The sequence below is a fragment of the Mobula birostris genome, chromosome 14, assembly GCF_030028105.1.
Source record: "Mobula birostris isolate sMobBir1 chromosome 14, sMobBir1.hap1, whole genome shotgun sequence".
Taxonomy (NCBI): Eukaryota; Metazoa; Chordata; class Chondrichthyes; order Myliobatiformes; family Myliobatidae; genus Mobula; species Mobula birostris.
The window spans coordinates 10,071,553-10,095,183 of record NC_092383.1 but is presented as its reverse complement, the minus strand read 5'-3'; the positions used below and the strand labels follow the sequence as shown (position 1 = coordinate 10,095,183).

Below are 23,631 nucleotides of genomic sequence, written 5' to 3'. Positions count from 1 at the left end.
CACCTCAATCAGTCCTGTGTAAAAGTCTCAGGGACATTTGCACAGTACAGTGATAATTTTATGTATTACACTGTACCGCTGCCACCAAAACAAAAACACATTTCATGACAGATGTGAGTGATGATAAACCTCATTCTGATATGGATCTCTATTGTGGACTGAGAGTGGGAAGGGGACAGGGAGAGGGGAATCATGGTTGGGAAAAAGGGAAGGCAGAAGGGAGGGAGCAGGAAGCACCAGAGGGGCATTCTGTTATGATCAATAAACCAATTGGTTGGAATCAAATAACCTTGCCTGGTGTCTCAGGGTTGGGTGTGTCTACACCCTCGCCATTCCAAACATCCTTTACTCCCACGAGATTTATAAACTTGCTCTCACTCCATGTTAACAAATGCAGTACTCTGCAAAAGTGCTGGACGCTCTAGCTCTATATATATATATATATATATATATATATATATGTTAGGTATGTATATATATATATAAGCCTTTTGCACAGTAGACAGAGAAATCATGATGCCTGAGGTTGGAGAATTCTTGATTGAGTCCAGACAGCTTCACTGTGCCCAGATAGAAAATGATGTCCAGTCCCTCAAGCCTGTGTTCATTAAGTATTTAATATTATGAAGATTTCATGTTGAGAACATCTTTATTTAATCCAAGTGCATCCAGTGCTAATCTTAAGCCACAAGCTCAAAAAGAAACTGAGTTGCTGCACCTGCAACACTAGCCATGCTGTGACAATGACTATTTCATTCTGACTGGTGTTAAAAGATAACATGGACCAATGATAAAAGAGGAAGTGTTCATAAAGATTCTTTCTTGACTCCCTAGAAATATTTTACAGCCAATGGAAAAAAAAGATTAAATGTAGCCCATAAACTTTCCCAAATAGGAATCTGGCAAAACCAAGAACTGCTTAAAGTGATGCAGGTTCAGAGACAAAACACAGATATTTTTCCATCTTTCCCAAACCCCTGCTCTTTTTCCAGTCTCATCTCTCCACTAAGTGTTGCAGTTCAAACTCAAACTTGGAGGTGCGACTGTAGTATTTCAAACTGATTCATGGAAACAGATGAGTTTCTGATAGTAAATAATACCTTTGAAGTGGTAGTCATTTTCAGCTAAGTTAATACTGCTGGGAAAGCACTTATTTCTTTTAAAGCTTATAAAGGAAGCATTTTTCCCACATCTATTGTTGAATCTTCAACAATGTGCCTTAAGCAGTTGCCACTTTGCAAGTTTTTCTATTTTCTATTTATATTTCTGTGAACGTTGGCAAGTTATTCAGCAATTTTCATGGGACGTAACTGCTGCCCAAGAAGCCTGATGTTAAAATAACTCTTATCTAATTTCTGCTGTGTTTGTTGTGATGCCCATTTAATCTGGCCGGGGATTGGAACCATTTCTCTATTGTAAAGATTGTGTTCATGCAGACCATTTGCCACCCTATCCTTTGGGGCTATCTGTCTCGCTGTGGATATGATCTCATGAATAGTTACTAAAGAATTTCTAAGCCTGCAGTAGTTTGAACATGGTCCAATTGTTATGCTCTGTGTCAAATTTGATGTGATTACAGTTTTCTTTCCAATTTAAGTCATGGAACAAAGATGTCTATAAAGTTTTTGAAAGTTTTAAACAGTATGATTGTAGATCTATTTTGTTTTTCAAAAGTTTCCTGCACTCCTGTTTGGGTACTAGTGTCAGAATCAAATACAAGTTATGCCACATTTTTCCCACTGGGCGCCACAATAGCTTAGTGGTTGATGTAATACGATTACAGCTCAGAGTGTCAGAGTTCATAGTTGAATCCCAGTATCCTCTGTAAGAAGTCTCTATATGTCCACCCCGTGGAACGTGCGAGTTCCTCCGGGTCATACAATTTCCTCCCACAGTCCAGAAATATACCGGGTAGGTTAATTAGTCATTATGAGTTGTCCTGTAACTAGGTAAGGGTTAAATCAGGGCTGTCGGAGGTTGTTGGGCAATGCAGCTCAAAGGACTGAAAGGGCCTATTCCACGGTGTCTCTTAAATAAAATAAAATAAACTATAAATTCCCCTCTATATCTTACCATGGCTTCACGATTCAAATGCCTTCCCAAACCCCACTCTCTCAATCTACACCCAATTGATGATACTATACACCAACCTTTAATATAAAAATTAATTATTTCAGGTTGACTCTTGCTCAAATGCACTCAAATTTGAATGGCGTTGGGCACAATGGGCGGTTATATTAATTCACCCCTACACTTAACTAAGTTTTAAATGTTTTGACTACAGTGGCTCCTGTTAGGCAGCGCTGAATGCGAAGAATTTTGGCGCATGATAGCAATTAAAGAATCAGGACTTGCTCAAGTGACAATAGCTCTTCTGTAGGGCAGAGCCGGGGAGCACAGTCTGACTGCACAACTGGGAATGATTACAACAAGGCCACGCTAGCAGTGAGATACTTATCACAGACTCATAACTGCAGCTTATCAGATAACTCAGTCATGGATAAAATGTAGCCAGATTCATGAATTGTGTATCTATTCAATGTGACATTTTGAAGTTTCCCTTGTAACGCTTCATGTATTCCTTCCATTGTCCTTGCATCACCACTGTTCTGCAATGATGATTGAACGATTTTAATGCAGCAGTAGATTCAGATTCAGATTTATTTATCCTGTGTACATCAAAAGTCCAGGCTAACCACACCTCACTGGGCATAATTAGCTACTCCGTGAAGAGAGTTAGAAGCACCTATTTTCTGGGTGTGCACTTAAATGGATGATCTCACCTGATCCCTCAACACCACCTATTTAGTCAAGAAAGCACGGCAGCATCTCCACTTCCTGAGGAGATTGAGGTGAGTGAGGCTCTTACCTCCCCCCATCTTAACCAGTTTTTCCAGGAGTACCGCTGAGAGTGTCCTGACCAACTGCATCACTATCTGCTTTGGGTATTGCAAAGCATCTGGCTGCAAGACCTACAAAGGATTGTGACGACTGCTGAGAGGATCATCAGGGCCTCACTTCCACCCATCCGAGATATTTATCAGGAGCAATGCATACCCAGGGTCCTTAGCATTGTCACGGATTCTTCCCATCCATCCCACAATGTCTTTGACCCCCTACCATTAGGCTGGAGGTACCATAGCATTTGGATAAGGACTGTTAGGATGGGAAACAGCTTCTTCCTCCAGGCCGTGAGGCTACTGCACACCCTGTCACCACCCAGGTCTCATCACGTATGAAGCACCAGTAGAATTATACTGTTTACTTTTTAACTTGTGTGGTAAATGCACTTCATGCTAAATGTCAATCCTCTACAATATTTTATTATTTGTTAATTTATTTATGGTAATACTACTTTGAGTTGTGTGTTAGTTATATGTACTATGTTGTGCTCCTTGTTCAGACATTGGGGTGTTTGGCGGTCTTTGTTGTGCAGGGTTTTTCATGGATCCTATTGTGTTTCTTTGTTTTGAAGGTAAAGGTTCTGTATGGTACAAATTTGCCCATATGCTTTGAACTTCTGAACTTAGAACTTCAGACTGGTCTAATTATGTTTCTGGTTATTGGTGTATCTTGCTTCTGCACCATCGTGTCGATGACAAAGGATCTAGTGATGTTAATTACACTAAACGTCAAGAGAAGTGGGTGGACTCTTGTCTGGCACAGATATTGCTTGTCACTGAGAGATGTCCAGGGTCCAGGTCTTGCTACAGACTACATACACTCAGAGGCCACTTTATTAGGTATACCTGTACACCTGCTTGTTAATGCAAATATCCAATCAGCTCATCCTGTGGCAGCAACTCAATGCATTGAAGCACGAAGACATAGTCAAGAGGTTCAGTTGTTGTTCACACCAAGCATCAAAATGGGGATGAGATGTGATCTAAGTGACTTTGACTGTGGAATGATTGTTGGTGCCAGATCTTTGTGGTTTGACTATCTCAGAAACTGCTGATCTCCTGGGATTTTCATGCCCAGCAATCTCTAGAGTTTACAGAGAATGGTGCAAAAAAATTTTAAAATATCTAGTGAGTGGCAGTACCGTGGGTGAAAGTGCCTTGTTAAGGAGAGAATGGCCAGACTGGTTCAAGCCGACAGGAAGGTGACAGTAATTCAAATAACAACGTGTTACGACAATAGTGTGCAGAAGAGATCAACATGTTGGACTTTGAAATGAAGCTGGAGGAGAACATGAACGTACACACAGTGGCACCTAATCAAGTGGCACTGTGTAAGTTGTAGATAGATTGTTTTATAATCTGAGGAGTTACAGTCTGTGGAGTTGGACGCGTCAGAATCAATCATTACCTATCACTCTAGACCCAATGAAGTTAGAAAACCATTGATGGAGAAGCTGTAAGTTGTAGATCACAGCTCATGGTAGAGAAATTTCTGGGATGAAGTTGATCGGCTTCTGTTCATATCCGGAACGATCTTTTTGTGCAAGGTGTGAATAAGAGGTGATTTGATAGAGGTGTACAAATCTATGAGGAATATAGATAGGCTATCGGCAAGCAGGCTTCTTCCACTGAGGTTGGGTGAGATTAGAACTGGAGGTCACAGGTTAGGAGTGAAAGGTGAAATGTTGAAGAGGAGGATGAGGGAGAAGTCCTCACTCTGAGGATGGTGAGAGGTGCCAGAGGAAGTGGCAGATGTGGGTTTGACTTCAACATTTAAGATGTGGTTTGGATAGATACTTGGATGGGAGTTCTATGGTCCAAGTGCAGATTGATGTAAGTAGGCCAAATAATAATTGGCCATTGACTGGATAGTAGGCCAAAAGGATAGTTTCTGTGCTGTAGTGCTCTTTGACTCTATGACTTTAAAGTGTGACTCCAGATAGGAATAAGTTTTCCCTTGACATCAGAGATGGAACCCCATTGCACGTCGGTGTCAGGGCTATACTAGGATGGGTGTTCCTGGTGTAATGCTTTACAGTGCCAACAATCAGGGTTTGATTCCCACCGCTGTCTGTAAGGAGTTTGTACATTCTCCCCCTGACTCACATGAGTTTCCTCCAGAGGCTCCAGTTTCTTCCCACATTCCAAAGACCTATGGGTTAGGGTTAGTGAGTTGTGGGCGTGCTATGTTGACAGCAGAAGCATGGCGGCACTTGCAAGGCTGCTCAGCACAATCTTCACTGAATTGACCTGATGTGAATGATGCATTTCGCTGTACGCTTCTTTGTACGTGTGACAAATAAAGCTAATCCTTGAGAATTGGTGAGCAGCTTATTGAGGAGTAGCTGATATTTGATAGCAATGTAATGATACCTTTCATTACTTTGCTGAAAGATTCTTGGAGGCAATTAGCTGGATAGGATTTCTCTTTTTGTTTTGTGAAGACGACGTACCAGGATATTTGCCCAAATTGTCAGGTAGCTACAAGTCTTGTATCTTGTATTTCTATTTATTCAGAGGTATAGCTTAGCAATAGGCTTTTCCAGTGAGCCTAATTAAACCATGTGACCAATTTACCTGCTAAGCAATATGTCTTTGGAATGTGGAAGGAAGCTAAAGCACCCAAAGGAAACCCATGAAGTCACAGGGAGAACATATAGACAGTGGTGGAAGTGAACCCAGGTTCCTGATACTGTAATAGCGTTATGCTACCATGCCACCTTGAAACTGAACCTACCAGTTCTGGAGTGCATCTTCAATACCAGAGTCAGGATGTCCTCAGCCTTCACTGTACTTGGTTAATTCTTGATATCACCTGGGCTGAGTTGATTTGGTTGGAGACTAGCTTCCGTGTGTGGGGATTTCAAGATGCGGCCATCGTGGGTCATCCACTAAGGACACTGCTAAAGATGATGGTAATCATTTCAGTCATGTCTTTTGGGCACTCCATCATTGGGGATGGTGATATCTCAAGAGCCGTCTTGTGCGTTGGTCGGTTATTCATCCAGCCTGTGTTGGTTTGTTAGTTGTACTCACCTATTGAGTAGAGTGGGCTGGGAGAGGATGTTTCCAATTTTTGGAGTGTCTGGGATCAAAGGACGTGTCCTCAGAATACAGGGATGTCCCATTAGAATGGAGATGAGGAGGAATTTCTTTAGCTGTATGGTGGTGAATCTGTGGGATTTATTGCCACAGACAGTTACAATGGCTGAGTCGCTGGGTATATTCCAGTAATTTCAACCTGAATACCAACATATTCCAACTTAAAGTAATTCCCTTCCCTTCCCTTCCCCTATCCCAGTTTCACTCTGCCCCTTCCCCCATCTGTCTACTACCTCCCTCATGGTTCCACCTCCTTCTACTACCCATTGTGCTTTTCCCTATTCCTTCTTCACCTTTCCTGCCTATCCCCTCCCTGCTTCCCCTCCCCCACCCCTTTATCTTTCCCCTTACTGGTTTTTCACCTGGAACCTTCCAGCCTTCTTCTTCCCACCCTCCCCTCACCTTCTTTATAGGGCCTCTGCCCCTTCCCTCTACAGTCCTGACGAAGGGTTCTGGCCCGAAACATTGACTGATCGTTTCCATGGACGCTGCCTGACCTGCTGATTTCCTCCAGCTTGTTGTGAGTGTCATTGGGTATATTGAAAGCGGAGGTTGATATGTTCTTGATTAGTAAAGGCTTCAATTGTTACAAGGTGAAGGCAGGCAAATGGGCAAATAAATCTGCTATGATGGAACGATGTAGCAGACTTGATGGGCCGAACGGCCTGATTCTGCTCCATTTTCAGATATGGTCAACACCAAATTAAAGCTGAATGCTGCAGGACTGTGTAAGCATTGGCCTGATCCATTTGTTAGAAGTTCAATGTAAGTTTATGTTCAAAGTACATATATTGCCATATTGTATTATTGTATATTACCATATACAACCCTGAGATTCATTTTCTTGCAGGCATACTCAATAAATCTAATAACCATAATAGAATCAATGAAAGACCGCATCAACTTGGGCGTTCAATCAATGTGCAAGAAAGAACAAACTGTTCAAATACAAAAAGAAAGAAATAATAATAATAATATATAAATAAGCAATAAATATTGAAAACTTGAAAGTGTGTCTATAGGTTGTGGGAACATTTCAATGATGGGGCAAGTGAAGTTATCCCCGTTGGTTCGAGAGTCTGATGGTTGAAGGGTAATAACTGTTCCTGAACCTGGTGGTGTGAGTCCTGAGGTTCTTATACCACTTTCCTGATGGCAGCAGCAAGAAGAGAGGTGGAAGCTGCTTTCTTGCAACAACATTCCATATAGATGTGTTCAAAGGTGGGGAGGGCTTTAACAGTGATGCACTGGGCCTTATCCACTATTTTTGTAGGATTTCTGTTCAAGGGCATTGGTGTTTCCATCACCAGCTGTGTTGCAGCCAATCAATATGCTCTCCACCACACATCTATAGAAAGTTGTTAAAGTTTTAGATTGTTGTTGTTATTCCTCTCCATGTCTTATGGTGCATCGGATGTCGGTCTTGCTGTTTCTTTAGCATTTGTCTGTTTTTTACGAGGCCAAGTTGCTAGCTTGATGTTCAACCCAACACAGATGGAAAGCATGCAAAGATCCAGCCGGATTTGAACCCAGGACCAATCCCCTCGAAAGTCTGGTGTGGATGCCACTTCACAACAGCCGGCTTAAAGTTTTAAATGTCATGATGAATTTTTGACAAGCTCTTTAGGAAATAGAGGCACTGCCGTATCTCTTAAGTGGGATCCTTTACCTCTGCCCATCACATAATGTTTATACAGCTCAATGAGCATCATCCCCTCTTCCACGTGATAGAATAGATCTTTATTGTCATTGGTCAAGACAACGAGGTTACAGTGCTACTCCAGTCGGTGCAAAACAGATATTTATAATGCATGCATTTTTTAAAAAATCCCACATTTACATGCAACAAGTGACTTCAATAGTCCACAACACTCAAAGGCCATTGGCAATGACCAGATGTCAGGAGATTGAACAAACAGTGTCTGGGATGGGTCTTTAATAATGTTACGAGCATGCCGTAGGCATTAAGAATTGTAGATTGTCTCCATGTCCGGTAGTTGAGTCATAATGATGTGCTGAGCTGTCCTAATCACCCATTGGAGAGCTTTGTGATCTGTCTTGCTGCAACTAGATTACCACACTGTCATTCCCTATGCTCTGTGTTGCACATGGATAAAAGTTGGCCGGCAATATTTGAGGCAGATCAGCTCCTCAGGTTGTACAGAAGCTGTTACTGTTGAGAGTGTGCTGACGGATCAATAGAGTTCTTCAATGATGTTCATCCCCATAAACTTCAAACTGGAGATCCTTTCTACTACCTCAGCATTTAAAAATACTGAGGCTTATTTGGGACCTCTTACCTTCCTGACAAAAATTAGTTTGTTTTGCATTGAATGTAACACATGAAGCAGGTGCCCCTCATCTGCTCATGGTAGGGTGTCATGAAGTTTAACATTTCATTAGGCTGACTCTTGAAATCAAGTATGATTTGCCTCCCATTCCAAGCAGTGGAAGATGTCTGTACATGAGTTCTGCTGAATTTAGTTTAGTATCACAAGCTATCTGCCACGTCACTGAACTGGCAGAGATTTTGGTCCAATGGAGTGAAGTTCTGGGACTATTATGAACCAGCTTGGCACACACTTACTGATACATGCACGCACATTTTTTTGTCATGTGAACAGATGCTTGCGGGCTTGGACACCTGCATAATCTTGTCCACATCCCTTATCACCCCAATATCTCGCCTCTTGCCCTGATCTCCTTCTTCCCACCTCTGTCCACCTGCCCTGATGCGTTTTCTTCAACCTGCCTCCTTGCTTCCCTTCCTTGCTCAACCTTTTCTCTTCTATCTCCCACTCCCACCCATTAGTTACCTACCCTCTTCAAGAGTCAGAGCAAGTCGTGGCCAACTGCTGCTTGGGCTCTTCACTATCCCTTCCTGAATGCTAATTGTTCAAAGGCTGATGGACCCCAAATATCTCTCTTATATAACCATGTGTGATTCTTCACTCATCTACCCACTGTTGTCTAATGTTGATAGATTCCAGTCTCCTGGTGATTGGTTGGCCATGACTGAGATGGATTAATCCTTTAGGAGCAGAAACGTTTCAGTCAGCCACCAATATTCAGGACACAAGTTGAACAATGTAACTGTATTGCTCCAATTCCAAAGTAAGGAATGGTCTCTCCAAGACTTCTACACTCTTTGCTTTGTGTTCATTAATGGTGTCCAGGTTTGAAGGATTCAATAGGTCACTCTAAGTTCATGACATGTGCCATTGGCCAACATCCAATCCCAGCACTCAAACCTAACTGAACTGAAATGCATACGTTAAGCCAGCAAAGGATTTATACATCTCCCTTCTGTTCAAACCAAATCTGTTTTATCAGATGAATATACCAGGCCAACAGTCAGATGGAGAATGATATCTCCAGAGTTCCCAGACAACAAATACTACATAAATAAATATTCTCATTTTATCCATGTAAAATCACACAGACAATTACAGATTTATTTCCCCGAGGTTATTTTAAGGTTTGTGTGGTCCAAGTAGTAAGGAGAAAAAACGCACTCTCAAAGGATTAGAACTTTGCTGTTTTGACTGGACTGATGCCAATATTTACAGATCAGTTAAAGGAAAAACAGCGCAATGCCAGATTTATTTTCAAGGCAGAGATGCCATTCAATCACTTTAATTGGAAGTGTGGTTTCTAACACCTGGAGCTGCAAGTGTTTAGTTTTGTGGTCTTTTCTTTATTCATCTTTCGGTCCTCTCCCCCCCCCCCCCATTTCACCTGGACGAAGAGTGGACACCCTATGCGGACACTCTTATCAAAAAGGCTCAGCAGAGGTTGTATTTCCTACGTCAACTCAGGAAGTACAACCTGCCTCAGGAGCTGCTGATTTAATTCTATTCAGGAATAATCCAGTCTGTTCTCTATTTGTCCATCACTGGTTTGGATCAGCTACCAAACAAGATAAGAATAGACTCCAAAGAACCATCAGGGCTGTGGAGAGGATTATTGGCGTGAAGCTGCCCTGGATCCAGGACTTATATGCATCTAGAGTCAGGAAGCGAGCAAGCAGCATCATTGTAGACCCATCATACCCTGGACATCACCTGTTCTGGTAGGCGCTTTAGATCACTGTATGCCAGGACAAATAGGTACAAGAACAGTTTCTTTCCGTATGCCATCAGTCTTATGAATGCTTGAATTTTAGTTTATTATAAACCAAGTCCACCTGTACATATACAGGTATACCTCATTGTATATAGTTCACGATTATTTGCACTATTGTTTTGTTTGCTTTTTGATTCTGTATAGCGAGAGCTCAGGGAAACCGACATCAAATTCCCTGTATTAGTCCACATACTTGGCAATAATAAAGGATTCTAATTCTGATACAACTTATGGTTGGCCAGTGCACTTTGTGTCATAAAACGTAGGGAGCAGAGTTAGACCATTTGGCCTATTGAGTCTGCTTCACCATTTCATTATGGCTGATCCATTTTCCCTCTGAGGGCCAATTTCCTGCCTTCTTCCTGTATCCCTTTATTCCCTGACTAATTCTGAAATGTTTCAGGAAACTGGGATTTTTGTTGTCAAGATCAGCAGTCATGGCCCTTCTCCGCTTGCCCCTGACAAGGTGGTGAGAATCTTCTTGACTGCCTGCAAGACTTCTAGTGAAGATACAGTGTTGCTATAAGTTTCAGGATTTTCAAACCAATGTTGATGAAGGAGCAGCTAAGTATTCCCAAAAGAGGATGTGCACAACTTGGAAGAAAACTTCCAAGTGGTTGTGTTCCTGACTGTCTGCTCCCCTTCTTTTTGGTGCTAGGAATCACCCATTTGAGAGCTGCATGCAGAGTAACCCAGGTGTGTAACTGCAATGCATTATAAATATAAAACATCCCTTGAGAAAAGAAATGAGGAAGAATTTCTTCAGCCAGAGGGTAGTGAGTCTGTGGAATTCCTTGCCACAGATGGCTGTGGAGGCAGAGTCATTGAGTATATTTAAAGCAGAGGTTGATAGGTTCTTGATTAGTCAGGGCACCAAAGGCTACGGGGATGAGACAGGAGAATGGAGTTGAGGGAGATAATAAATCAGCCATGGTGGAATAGCAGTAGAGACTCAGTGGACGGTATGGCCTAATTCTGCTCCTATGTCTTATGGTCCAAATGTGCATACCTTTCAGTAAGATCTTGACTGAACTGATTTTGAATCACAACTCAATTTTTCTGCCTGATCCTGATGACCTTTGACTCCCCAGTAATCTTAACTTTGAATGTGCCCAGTGCCTTGATATCCAGAGGTCTCCAGGGTAGTGAGTGCTAATGATTCATAGCCTGCTGAAGGAGGATGCCTTTACATATGGTTCTAAATAGCCAATACCTTATTCTTAGACTGTAGACCTATCTACTCAAGGGAATCAGCCTGGGAGCTTCTATCCTGACAAACCTCTTCAGAATCTTGGTTTTTCTGCACTATAGATTCATTATGAACCTATAAATTCATTTTCAAGGACTCTACAGCTCTCGTTCTTAGTATTATTTATTTACTTGTTTATTATTATTTATTTCGCATATGCACAGTTTATTTTTTGTGCATTGAATGTTCATCTTTTTGTGTGTAGTTTTTCATTGATTTTGTTTGTATTTCTTTGTTCTACTGTGAATGCTTCCAAGAAAATGAATCTCAGGGCAGTGTATGGTGACATATACATGCTTTGATGATGAAGTTACTTTGGACTTTCCATTGTCCTGAACTCCAGAAAATATCAGCCCATTCCCATTGGATCAGGAGAGGAACTTTCTGGTAGAACCATTGAAGGTGTGAACCAAATTTCTAGTTTCAAAGTATTCTTTACCAAGTCCTCAATTTATTGGATTCATATTGATTCACATTGAAATGCTTTCCTGAACTTTGCCTCCATAGGAGAACAAACTGCTAGTACTTGCTAATGTTTCACACTTTGACTCTTGGCTTTTGATGTAAGTGTACCAACAAATGGAAGGCTCCAAAATGTTTTAGGGGTATCAAGTATTCCTGGATGCTTCTGGTGAAATTCCACTTCTATATATTTCATAGCTTGTCACTGTTGCCAACCAAACCTGGTACCAGTGCTGGGCTTCAGTTGTTGCATCCTTCTTCCCAACCCCACCCGATCCTGCCGAACTGCCAGGTGAGGTTAGCCGCAGATCCGGCAGAGTGCCGGTCACACACCCTCAAGCTGCTGGTTTGTCTGATCAGGTCATGAGTCCCGGAGAGTCCCAACTGGGCCAAGCTACTTTTTCAAAATAATCCTGCTCCCGACAGCTAGAAACACATTAGGGGTGATCAGCTAATGATGGCAAAACACCACCGAGGTTGTTTGCTTGCAGCCATTACATATGCCACTTGTGATTTGAAGTGTTTTTATGTTTTTAAAAGATTGGCTTTATTTGTCACATGTACATCAAAGCATATGCACTGTTTTGTGTCAAATCAGATTAACATTATAAAGCTGGGGGCAGCCTGCCATGCTTCCAGCGCCAGCGTAATATGCCCACAATTCACTAACCCTAACTCGTACATCTTTGGAGTGCAGGAATAAACTGGAGCATCTGGAGGAAACCCATGCGATCACAGGGAGAATGTACAAACTCCTTACAGACAGTGGGGGGAATCGAACCGTGATCGTACAGCTTGCACACTGTAAAGCTTTGTGCTACCATGCCACCCGTGGATGCTTTCCTTGCAACCAACTCATTCCAGAATTCTTCCTTCCATGTTAATGTTTGGTTCCATCGCTGGTAGACCACTAACTTATTGAAGTTCAAATTCATGCGTCCATTATCTGCTTCCGATGTAGAAGGAGGCCATTCAGCCATTCAAGAATTTCCCAGCTCTCGGTGGTCTTCTCTCTAGCCTATTCTCCCCACATTCCCATTAATTAAATCACCCACCTACAGAAGAGATAATTTAGCGCATTAATTATCCTACCACTCAGGATAACATTGGGATGGAAAGCCTCCTGGTCACAGGGAGCTGTACACAGTGAGTTGGCATGGAACAATTAGGTCTCTAGAAACATTTTAAAAACTCAAGTTTTTTTTTTTAAAACTCATTTAACAGAACTGAGAACAGTGAAGCATTCCATTAGGAGATTAAAATTAATGGTGGAACGTGAACACTGTTTCTCAGAGTACCCAGTCTCTGACTAAACATTTCCCGTCTCACCCGTGACTGGGGCTTTAGGCCCACAAAAGCCTCGTATGCCATCCTTACCCAGTACAGCCCTTATGTGACTCTAGGCCCTATTAAAGTGGTTGACTCTTAACCATTTGTCGGATCAAACGCAATAAGGGATGCATAAATATCAACATTGCCATGACGTCCTCATTCAGTAAACAAATTGATAAAACAAACATTCTGCGCTGAAAACAGAGACACTTTTCCTGTACTGGGATTAACTTGACACAGATCGTGGCGAATCTACAAATTCATGCGCCCTCACTCCATTCCCAGAGTCTTAACAAAGAAGGTCAACTTAGAAGAACTGAGCACATCTTGAGGACTCTACATTCATCCTGATAATCATGTAGGTAATCAGCCACATCTTCCTACAATGAACATACTTTTTCATTTTTTTTTCTTCCACAGATAAGCAATGAGCTTTAAAACCCAGGTTAATTTTCTTGAGATTATCAGTCCATACTCTCGAATTGCATTGAACTGCTGAAGAGTGAGAGCCTTGCTTTATGGTATTCTAACCAGAATGTGGCAGGCAGGGAGCTGGAACTTATGCTTTGCTTTCAGATCGGACCTAATGTTTGAAAGAATAAGAATTTGTCTTCAAATAGGCCATTTTAAAAGCAGGCTAACATGCAGATGTGCTGGAGTAGCAGGAATTGAGTGTGAAACATTTAACAGTATGGCACAGCAGTTAGCATTTTGTTATTAAAGTAACTCAGGTTCAATTCCCACCACTGTCTGTAAGTATCTTGTACGTTCTCCCGTTGCTGCATGGGTTTCCTCCTGGTGCTCTGGTTTCCTCCCACATTTCAAAGATGTACGGCTTATTATAATTAGTCACATGGATATAATTGGGCGGTGCAAGTTCATTGGGTTGGAAGGATCTGTGGCTGTGCTATATCTCTAAATAAATAAAATTTTAAAAGATTCCTGAAGAAAAGACTCAGCCCGAACTGTCGACTGTTTACTCTTTTCCATTGATGCTGCCTGACCTGCTGAGTTCCTCCAGCATTTTGTGTGTGATGCTTTGGATTTCCAGCATCTTCAGACTTTCTTGTGTTTATATAAAAAAAAGAGATGCTGCTTGTGAGTTGAACTTGGGGCTGCCATCACAAACTGCTGTGGCCTATGCTGGCTTGATGCAATTGGCTCGCCCTATATTCTGTGGTCATTTCTTCCTTGCTCTAGCTGCGTATCAGAGCATTTGAATTGGGCTGGTATTGTTCAGGAGTACTTTAATGTGTCGGAGTAATACAGCACTGAAACAGACTCTGCCAGCCGTCGAGTGACTCATGATTTAACGAAGTAGGTTAGCCAATGGACTTCTCGAGAGATTTCCACAGAGACTGAGTGGGCTCAGTGAAATTACAATATTCCAACCCTTGCCTTCAGAATTTACAAAATACTAGGCGGATGGAAACTACTTAAAAGTGAAATGTGAATAATCAAAAATAAATCCAAACCACAATGTGACTGGGTCTGCAAACATATCGATTGTGAAAGATGTTGAAGTGGCAATACCCCTTTAATAAAACCAACTTTGTGTAGTGCTAAATATGCTGTCTTCACAGAAGTAAATCTCTGTGGGATTCAGTGTTTAGGTCTTGTTATGACAACTGCATTTATAGCTCTTAGTTAGGCTGCACCTGGAGAATGATTCCTGTTTACTGCAAACTAGTGCACACTTCTCTGGTGTACACAAACAGCAACAAATGGGATAACCTGCAATTTATTCTTGACTGAACAGTTTCTGTTTTGGCAGATTCTTTAATTTGAGCTCCTTGGTATATAATTACTTGAGAGAAAACACAATTAGGCAAGATACTGTACATGTAGGCTAAGTTACATCAAGTACAATATTCCAAGATAGAAACAAGGAGGCTGGACATTCATTCACCAAAATCCCTCTGTTTCCCTTCTAAAGGAATACTTTACTTTTTTTAAAAACTATGTGTTCTCAACATTGATGGAGTTCTATTCCATAAACTGAACACAGAAAGAAGGTTTTTTTTAAATTTAGACACAGCATGGAATGGGCTCTTCTGTTACTCCAAGCCACGCCGCCCTGCAGTCCCCCTATTTAGTTCCAGCCTAACAATTTACAATGAACAATTAACTTACCAATTGGTTTGGCTTTGGACTGTGGGAGGAAACCAGAGCATCCAGAGGAAACCCATGCGGTCATGAGGAGAGCATACAAGCTCCTTACAGGCAGGAGTGGGAATTGAACCTAGGTCAACTGTATCATAAAACGTGCTAACCATTATGCTACCGTGCTGCCCTTTCTCGCTTGCATTCTGAATTAAAATTGCACCCCCTACATCTTCGAACCACTGCAGCTTAATTTAGATTATGAAGACATGCAGTCCCCTTTTATTGTCATTTAGTAATGCATGCATTAAAAAATGATACATTGTTTCCTCCAGTGTGATATTACAAAAACACAGGACAGACCAAGACTGAAAAAGCTGACAAAACCACATAATTATACATATAGTTACAAAAAGTGTAACAATACCATAACTTGATGAAGAAAGTCCATGAGCACAGTAAAGTTCAAAGTTTCTCAAATATCCCACATATTACATTTCAAATTACCTTTTTTTGTTAAATTGAATAAGATTAGTTTTATTTGTCACATATACATTGAAACATACAGTGAGATGTGTCACTTGCATAATTAACCAACTCAGAGGATTGCGCTGGGGGCAGTTTGCAAGTGTTGCCATGCTTCCAGTGTCAACATAGCACATCCACGCCCTACCCTCGCCTGCATGTCTCTGGATTGTGGGAGGAAACCAGGGTACTCAGAGGAAACCCATGCAATTACAAAGAGAACGTACAAACTCTTTGCAGACAGTGGCGGAAATGCGATCCCAATTGTGACCGCGGGTGCTGTAAAGCGTTATGATAACTGCCACGCTACTGTGCCACCATTGTGGTCCCTTTGGTATTGCTCACCTCATTGGAAATTCTTAATGGGGTATATGTGTCAAACTTTTAAAACTCTGAGTTCAGTAGATTTGAAGAAGCAAGTCTTGCATTCTGTGGGTGTGGTGAACCCAAGAAGGCACGCACAAACATTTTGTTAGCGCACGGCATGCACTGCCGCCCATCGATTCTTTAAACCCCGCCCATAATAAAAAGATACATGATGATTGTCTTTATTGCCAAATGAAACAGAGAATTTTTTTTTACAACCCCAAGGCAGTGAGATGTTTTTACAGGAAGCATCTCACACCAGTTTGGGGCCAGTTAGATGGTTGTGAGAACATGTTGATTGGATTATCTGCCTTGAAATCCTCGCAGACCTAGTGTACACATCACTATTTAGGTAGTAAATGATTACATTAACAATCCTTTTCAAATGGTATTATTTTTTAATTGTCTATTCAAAAAATTAATATTAATATTTTTTGAACAGCAGAACATGATATTCTACAGATGCTGGAAACCCAGAGTATACACACAAAATGCTGGATATTTTACCTAAGGAGCCTCCATCCTGATGGTATAAACATTGATTTCTCTAACCTCTCGTACGAACATTTGTAATTTCTCCCCCTTCCCGCTCTCTCTCTTTCTCTTCCCCATTCTGGCTCCCATCACACCCTCTTTTCTTCTCACCAACCTTTAATCCCTCTTTGGTGTCCCTCCTCCTCTTCCCCCATGGTCCACAGACTCCCCCTTCTTCAGCTCTTTACCTCATCCACCTATCACCTCCCAGCTTCTCACTTCATCTATCTTCCGCCTCACTTGGTCTCACTTATCACCTGCTGGCTGGTACTCATCTCCCCCCACCACCATCCCCCCCAGCCTCCCAACCTTCTTAATCTGTTAATCTGTCTTCTTCCCCCTTCCTTTCCAGTCTGATAAAGGATTTTGGCCCAAAATGTTGACTGTTTATTCCTTTCTATAGATGCTGCCTGACGTCAGCTTTGTGTGGTTTTACTCCGGTTTTCCAGCATCTACAGAATCTCTTGTGTTTACACATTTTACAAAACCTGTACAAAGTTCATTAGTTAGCCCACTGGAGAAAAGTTCCTGCCCTTCAAAAGTGCCCGAGGGGATTTTGCACCCATTCAAATAGCCAGATAGAACCTTTGATTTAATGGTCTGGGTTGGGTCAGACTGAGGTGATAGCCAGCCATGGGTCTGTAGTTGGTAGATGTAATCTTCTTGTTAAGAGATCTGTTCTGGTATAAAACCTAATCCAGTCCCAACCCAAACTGAGATTTATTCTGGTGCCAAGCATGAATCAGACCCTTCGGCTTTGAGATAGATAGACAGCTGTAAGATTACTGATCCAGCAGTCCACAGACACTTCAAACCCTACCACAGCTGTCGAGTTCATTAACTAAATTCAGTGCTCTTATAGGTTCCCTTATTGGCCATTTATTGTGCAGAATAAGATGAGTGTGTAGTATCATGGTGGTTAAGTTACAAGAGAGGACTGGGCACTGAGCCAAATACTTGAGTTCCTATCTCACCATGGCAGCTGGTAAATGACTAATTCAAGTAATTAAATGTGGAATTGAAGAGGCTGTATCTGGTAATGATGACCAAAAAACTACCAAAGTACCATTAAAAGTCCATCTGGTTCACTAATTGACTTGTGGAGGTGGAGATCTCGGTGTCTCTTCGCTCCCTAGCCAGCCTTCTGTGTAAACCCACTGCAGCAACTTTGTCTATGAACTGCTCACTGGGGGAGAGGGGGGTGTGCTCAGCATGTTGCTGCCTTTTGAAAGCAGTGGCTTCTCTCGTTGAATTTCGTTTCATCTATGTAACACTGGGAGAAGAGGTTCCTCCCATTCATTCTGAATTTGCATCCTGCTCCCCGTTACAGTTTCAAAGTTGTGGCTCAGATTTACTATTTTCTTTGATGTACTGTCTCAGGGCATTACTCGGTGAGCTTTTTGATACACTGGATGGATTCAGATTCAGACTCATTTGCAATACATGCATCGAAACATAGTGAAACGCATTCTTTGCATTAATAACCAAAGGATACGCTGGGGGCAGTACAGGAGTGCCACCACACATTACAGTGTCTACATAAGATGCCCACAATGTTCAGCAGAACTACTCAAGTAACAAAAATAACAACAAAACAAACAACAAAATAAGACCCTCTCTTCCCTCCCATCCACTCACACAGACTGTCTTCCAACCCTTCAGTCTCCAGCTATATCAAGTCATAGAACGCTACCGTACAGAAACAGGCCTTTTGGCCCATCTAGACCCTGCTGAAGTAGGATTCTATCTCATCTACCAACCTACACCCAGACCATAGCTCTCCATACTCCTCCCATCCATGTATCTATCCAAATTTCTCTTAAATTTTGAAACTGAACTCACTTTTAAATCTCGCCTCATTCTCCTGTGCTGTGGGGAGTAAAGTCTTGCCCTATTCAACCTGTCCCTGTATCTCAGCTCCTCAAGACCTGGCAACATCCTTGTAAATTTTCTCTGCACTCTTACCACCTTATTGACATCTGTCCTGTAGCTAGGAAACCAAAACTGCACACAGTTTCCAAATTACCATATCAACAATGTCTTAAACGATTTCAACATAACACCCCAACTCCTGTACTCAGTGCATTGGCCTTCATAAATCAATGTGCCAAAAGCTTTCTTTATGATCCTGTCTACCAGTGATGCCACTTGCAAGGAATTATGGATATGTATTCCCAGATCCCTCTATTATATTGGAAACACAGGTCATTTTTCACTATTTTTACTAATACATTAAACTATTATATAGGCTTCAGTTTATAGCCTGGAGTGAATTTCTCCCAATGGCTGTGAATAATCTGACCACCCACTCACTCTCAGGTGGAAGATGTTCCGGGAAATGCAAGTTTCATAAACGTGCCAATTTGTTTGGATGTGTCTCTCTGTCTGACTTGCTAAAGATTAATTGTGTTGAAGACACTGGTAACCAAAGGTAATAACTACACACTTTCCAAGTTGTTCCAACTTCCATTTAACCATTTCTGCCCCGGGCTAAAGTTCCTGGCTGTTTCTTTTCTCAATTGTGTTTTAATTCAGCTGCTGTTAAGTTTACTGAAAGTTACAACCTCTGCTTCTGCATCTCCTCCACCTTGGGCAGTGAAGCTGCTGATGGCTGTTGTCACAGATCCAGGAATATGGGTTCAATCCTGGCCTCGGATGCTGTCTCTGGAGAATGTTCATGTTCTGTCAGTGACTGTGTCAGTTTCCTGTGGGTACTGAGGTTCCCTCCTAAAGCCCTCAAACCTGCTGGTATGATAGTTGGCAACTAGAAATTACCCCTTAGTATCAGTAAGTGAAAAAAGAATCATAATTCAATTCTGGTGCCCTCTGTGAGTTTGTACGTTTTCCCTGGGAACCGCACAGGTTTTCTTTGAGTTCTCTGTTTTACTCTCCAATCCAAAGACGTGCCGGTTAGTGGGTTAATTGGTCATTGTAAATTGTCTTGTGGTTAGACTAGTGTTAAATAGATGGGCTGATGGGGGGTGTGGTTCATTATGCTGGAAGGACCTGTTCTATCCTATATCTCTAAAACAAAATAAGGACCTGCATTCTAATATGTATACTGTACTGGGATAACTGCTTTCTTTGGAGAATTAATTGCATTTAAATTTAATTTTAGTGTCTTTGATCTGCATTGATGAGCAATTTTAAATGAAGGATCAACTTTATTCGCCATATACATTCACATGTACTAAGAATTTACTGCGACATGCAATAATAAAAAGCAGCATTCAGCAATTATGAAGCATAGAGAAATATATAAAAAAAGTTAGAGGTTAAGGTACAGATGTGGAACAAAATGTATTCCATGGAAAAGATGTATTCTATGGAAAAGAGTACAGCTGATGTTTCAGGCCAAGACCCTTCATCAGGTCCACTTTTATCAGAAAATTGAAAATTGGGGGAAGAATGTTCTCAGTTTTTCTGCATGAAAACTATGGCACTTTCTTTCACAGACAGTGATTTGCCAAGAGTACCTCTTAGACCTGCAGTAACTGAGGTAGGATTTTCAGAATCGAATCAAGGATTTGAACGATCTGGAAATTCTGCACTGGGTAACTAACCCATTCCTTTGCAAGGTGAAAGAACAGGAAGAGAGCTTGCAAGAAGAAATTATCAAAATTCAGAATGATGAAGAAAAAAATGCCTTCCAAAAATGCTGTCTTTTGTGGTATGCGGCTATGTTGTCATACTAAGTTTCCTGGTCTTTGTAGAAGAGCCAAAACAGCACATTATTGCATTTCCATCCTCCTACCTTGTTGAAAGAGGCTTCAGTGCGGTGAACCACATACTCTCAAAAAAAAGAAACTGCTTGGACTTTGTTACGCATGGGGTCTTAAGGCTTTTACTGTCACAACTTGAACCAGATATTTCAACTCTTGCTAATAACCATCAAACTCAAGGATCACATTGGTATTGAAGCTGCTGTACAGTGCACAGGTACTGTGTAACACTTGGAGTATTGTGAGCTGTCTTAAGCACCTTATCTAAGAAAGGACAGGTTGGCATTGGAGAGGATCTAGGAGGACATTCCCGAGAATGATCATGGGGAATGAAAGGGTTAACATATGAGGAACATTTGATGGCTGTAGGCCAGTACTCAATGGAGTTTAGAAGGATTAGAGGTAATCTCATTGAAACCTATTGAATACTGAGTGGATGAGGAGAGGATGTTTCCTAAAGTGGGGGAGCCTAGCCAGAGGGTACGGTGTCAGAATACAAGCATGTCCTTTTAGAACAGAGATGAGGAGGAATTTCTTTCGGCAGAGTGGGTTGAATTTGTCGAATTCATTGCCACAGGCGGCAGTGGAGGTGAATAGGTTCTTGATTAGAAAGGGCATCAAAGGTTATGGGGAGAAGGTGAGAGTATGGGGTATGATAAATCAGCCACAGTGGAATGGTGGAGCAGACTCAATAGGCCAAATGGCCTAATTCTGTTATTTTTTTATGGTGTCTGATCTGTAGGCTGTTCCTAGGGATACACATCGAGACGGACATCATGCGCTACTGGCAGATCATCAACTTGGTGAAAGACTCCCTTTAGAATCCAAAACTTCTAAAGGGCAGCACACCGAGATGTCCATGGAGGAATATTGCAGACTAGCACGTTCAAGGCTGGAGGAATCATGCTGAGGGACACACTAAAGCCCAGTGTAACCACCACAGGGGTTTGATAGGGAAGGACCACAATATAGGATTCTTCTGCTACTGGAGATGGAGTGGCCGAGTTGGTGAGGAAGCCCCTAAATTATTGGAGTGATGCACAACGTGAGTGGCAACAGTCCTGTTCTGTTTTTTTTTTGAAGAACTATAACAGAACAGCATTGACTGTGGACGTAAGAACGAAAGGGCATTGTGCAGCTCATTCCTGCAAATCATTTTTATTTTGAATGAAGTTTGTTTAGGTAAAGAAGAGCTTCTTTTGTAAATGGACAAGAAGCAGCTCCATTGTTTCATTAGAACTTGGCTGTGGTCTGTCACCCAAGCAATGAGTTACAACTGACCAGAAGGGAACTGACCTCAGCTATCGTACGGGACTAACACCAGCATTCTGTATCATTCAGTGATTTTATTTTCGTACTTGCTTTGACAGACAAGTGGTCCAGGTGATCTGTATTTCAGGTGTTTGTAGTTCCACATAGTGGAGGGAGAAACGTCAAGTTTACTGTAGGAAGTTAACTTATGAAGCATCTAATTACATCCCTCTCAGTCTCCAAAATGCCACGCTTTACAGAGCAGTGGTATTGTAAATAAAGTTATAAATTTGAGAAGAGATCTTACAGATAATAAAAGATAAGAATGTTACCACAAGTGCTAAAACAGCCTGCTCCATTTTAAGTAACAGTACTGGGAACTTCTCATATCCACCCCTGCCACTTGGCAAGGCAGACAGACTGTAATATTAGATGGTGCGGGATCCTTTCCAAAAATCTGGAGCAGAATGCAAATATGGAAGTACTATTAACTAACTTTTAAACTTTGGTGGCACAATAGAGCCATTGCCTCACAGATTCAGAAACCTGAGTTCTATCCTGAGTTTCGGTACTGTCCGTGTGGAGTTTGCGGGCTCTCCCTGTAACCGATTCCTCCAAGAGGACCACAACCTCGTTGGGTTTGAAGGCTTGCATCCCTCAATGACCTGGAGAGTTAAGTTGGCTGGAGCCAGGGCTGTATGCTTTGGCTCTTGGTAGGGTCACCCAATGTCAAATAGGTCAAAAGGTAGAGGACAGACGAGTCATCCACCGGTCCTCCAAGTTCAGGGATTCAGCTCAGGGCCAACAACACTGACTGGATAAACAGAACTGTTACGGAAACCGCAATGAGGAGTCCTTCTGCATCTAAGTCTCCATCCAGAACTTGCATGACTGACACTGGTGAAAACTGAGAGGAAGCTACTGACACAATGAAGGAAGCCCTGAACGCTACCAGAGATGGATGTCCTTCATTGCTGCTCTAAATGCCAGCGGTGTAACGGGCAATGGATTCTGTAACTGATTTGGGTCTCCTTCAGTGCTCAGGTTTGCTCCCACATCACAAAGATACGTGGGTTGATTAATTGAGCACTAAGCTGCACCTAGTGTGTGGTTGAGTGGTGTAATCTAGGGATACTTAAGAGGATGTAGGGAGAAGTAAATTAAATCAGTCCAGATGAAGGATCTCAAACTGAAACATTAATTGTCCATATCCCTATGGATTCCTATCAGATTCCTTTGTCTCCAGCCCCAGAAATTTTCCTACCTATCACCTTCCAGCTAGCCTCCTTCCCTTCTCCCCACCTTTTTGTTCTGACATCTTCCCCCTTCCTTCTCCGTCCTGAAGAAATGCCTCAGCCTGGAACATCTACTGTTTATACATTCCCATGGATGCTGCTTGACCTGAATTCTTCCAGCGTTTTGTGTGTGTTGCTTTGGATTTCCAGCTTCTGCGGAATCCCTCGTGTTTATGATTCCCTGAGGAGATGCTGTCAATGTAACTGAATTTCTCTGGAAGTTTATTTTTGCTCCATGTTCTAGCAACTGCTTCTCCCAATGGAAATAAGATGAGATTAGTGTAAATGGGTACTCAATAGGTAGCACAATCGAAGGGCCTGTTCTTGTGCTGTATCTATGGCTCTAAACTGAATTTAATTCTGAATGGAATGAAAATATTTAAGCTTCTTTAAGGTCTTTCATTCAGGACACCCCACAGTAGTTCACTGTCTTTGAAGTGAAGTCAGTATTGTAACACAGGAGTGACGACAGCCATGTTGAGAACTGTAAGCTTCCTTAGACATTAACATGATCTGGTTAGAAAAGTTGAATTATCGAGGACAAAATAGAATAACTTTAAGAAAAGCTATTTGCAAAATACTTAAAATAATATCTGCTGCTGCAAAGTTAACAAATTTCGCAACATATGTCAGTGATATTAAACCTGATTCTGATTCTGATT

The 23,631-nt window shown here is 41.8% G+C and overlaps 1 protein-coding gene across 5 annotated transcripts in view; it reads left to right on the top strand.

The window, feature by feature from the left end:
* Window positions 1-23,631, top strand: part of akap13 (A-kinase anchoring protein 13) — a 561,754-nt gene that overhangs the window by 333,221 nt on the left and 204,902 nt on the right. The window lies entirely within an intron of this gene.